The sequence below is a fragment of the Pongo abelii genome, chromosome 12 (assembly GCF_028885655.2).
Source record: "Pongo abelii isolate AG06213 chromosome 12, NHGRI_mPonAbe1-v2.0_pri, whole genome shotgun sequence".
Classification (NCBI taxonomy): domain Eukaryota; kingdom Metazoa; phylum Chordata; class Mammalia; order Primates; family Hominidae; genus Pongo; species Pongo abelii.
Window position 1 is genome coordinate 76,872,480 of NC_071997.2, and position 2,435 is coordinate 76,874,914.

Below are 2,435 nucleotides of genomic sequence, written 5' to 3' on the forward strand. Positions count from 1 at the left end.
TGTCTGAAAATACAAAGCCGAGCTGTCCGCTGATTGTCTTACAGTCAGTTTGCATCTGTATCTTCAGGCGGGTCTTTAACCTCTTACGCTTGGATAAAGATAACTAGAATTAGGAGCTTTTCAAGGGCAAGAGCAAAGTTAATACTCACTTAAATGAATGCCTTGGTAACCAAATCTTATTATAACTCCAACTCAGCATTTAGTTGGAGTCCATTGTGGAATGGGGTCTTCAGTGGTCATTGTGAAGGTGTTTGGAGTCCCAAAATATCTTCAGACAACCATATATATATTTTTTTACATAAATAGGATTATATGTACAGTTATGAATTTTTTTCTTATATCTTTATCTTTTAAAAATATAAATTTGTGCTTTCTTTGCAACTGCATAGTATTCCATAAACCATCCTTTAGTCTATTTTTATTTTGTGAATGTGCACATGGTATCTTACCTGAATGCATAAAGATGATCCTTATGTGCCTTTTTTTTTTTTTTTTTTTTTTTTGAGACGGAGTCTCGCTCTGTCGTCCAGGCTGGAGTGCAGTGGCGTGACCTCGGCTCACTGCAACCTTAGCCTCCTGGATTCAAGCGATTCTCCTGTGCCTCAGCCTCCCGAGTAGCTGGGATTACAGGCATGTGCCACCACACCCAGCTAATTTTTGTAGTTTTAGTAGGGACAGGGTTTCGCCATGTTAGCCAGGCTGGCCTCGAACTCCTGACCTCAGGTGATCCGTCTGCCTCGGCCTCCCAAAGAGTTAGGATTACAGGCGTGAGGCACCGTGCCTGCCCATGTGCAATTTTTTTCTTTTTCCTCCTCCGTGCTGTGGATTTGCCATTTTTTGCTTTCACAAACTGCTGTTATAAATGTTGCATCCTGAGAACTGTTGGTTTTATTTACTATTCCAAGGGATAGATTCCAGCAGAATTGCTACATGAAAGAATATATATCTTGGTTAATTTGACCAAACCTCAACTGCTACATTAAATTACTTGAATTTTTTAAACCCATAAACAATTGTGTAATGAATATACTTGCACATATGTTTTTGAACCCTAGTCTCATTATTTCCCTCGAACAAATTCTCATGGGAAAATTACTGAACTAATTATTTTAATTATTATTATTATTATTTTTTTGAGACAGTCTCGCTCTGTCGCCCAGGCTGGAGTGCAGTGGCGCAATCTCGGCTCACTGCAAGCTCCACCTCCCGGGTTCGTGCCATTCTCCTGCCTCAGCCTCCCGAGTAGCCGGGACCACAGGCGCCCGCCACCACGCCTGGCTAATTTTTTGTATTTTCAGTAGAGGCGGGGTTTCACCATGTTAGCCAGGATGGTCTCGATCTCCTGAGCTCGTGATCTGCCCGCCTCGGCCTCTCTATTTTAAATATTTTTTTAAAATAATCTTTGCCAATCTACTAGGTTAAAATGATAGCCCCCCCCACCTCCCTTTTTTTTTTTTTTTCTCGAGACAGAGTCTCGCTCTGTCACCCACGCTGGAGTGCAGTGGTGACATCTTCGCTCACGGCAACCTCCACCTCCCGGGTTCAAGTGATTCTCCTGCCTCAGCCTTCCAAGGAGCTGGGATTACAGGCGCCCGCCACCAAGTCTGGCTAATTTTTGTATTTTTAGTACAGGCAGGGTTTCACTATGTTGGCCAGGCTAGGCTGGTCTCAAACTCCTGACCTCAAGTGATCTGCCTACCTCGGCTTCCCAAAGCGCTGGGATTACAGGCATGAGCCACCACGCCCGGCCTCAGCCACACTCATTGTTCAGCATTAGAGTCTTTCTTTGTCTTCAGTCTCTTCCAAATGCTTCTCAATTCCACTGGAAGCAGATAACTATGATGTAGGAGTTTTCCTTTCTTTTATTTTCTTAGCCTTGTTTCTAAATCTCTAAATCTAAATGGGCAATGTGGATTCCTTCAGGCCTGCAAGTCTCTCATTTGTTTCAAAATATTTTATTATTTCATTTTCTCCTTAAAACATAAGGCTTTTCTTTTTATTCATTGCTTGAGATTCTTATAAGCAGGATGCTTACACAGATTTGAGATAATGTATTCAATACGCTTATCATAAAATAAACAAACTCAGAAGAACAGCTTGCACACTGTTAGAGCAATGCATATGGATGCACTGGGGCAAGAGTAAGAAGATGGCATGGGTGTGTGTTACGCATAGGTCATTTAGCAGTGTTTTCAGTGTTTCACAGTAATGCAAAGCACGGTCATCTCTTGGAAAATCACAACTTATTTTGGCAATTTTATTACTCTTTTTACTGTTCCTACCACATGGGAACAAATTTTCATGTTAAAGATATGTATAACAGGCCAGGCGCGGTGGTTCATGCCTGTAATCCCAGCACTTTGGGAGGCCAAGGTGGGTGGATCACTTGAGGTCAGGAGTTTGAGACTAGCCTTCACAACATGGCAAAACCTCGT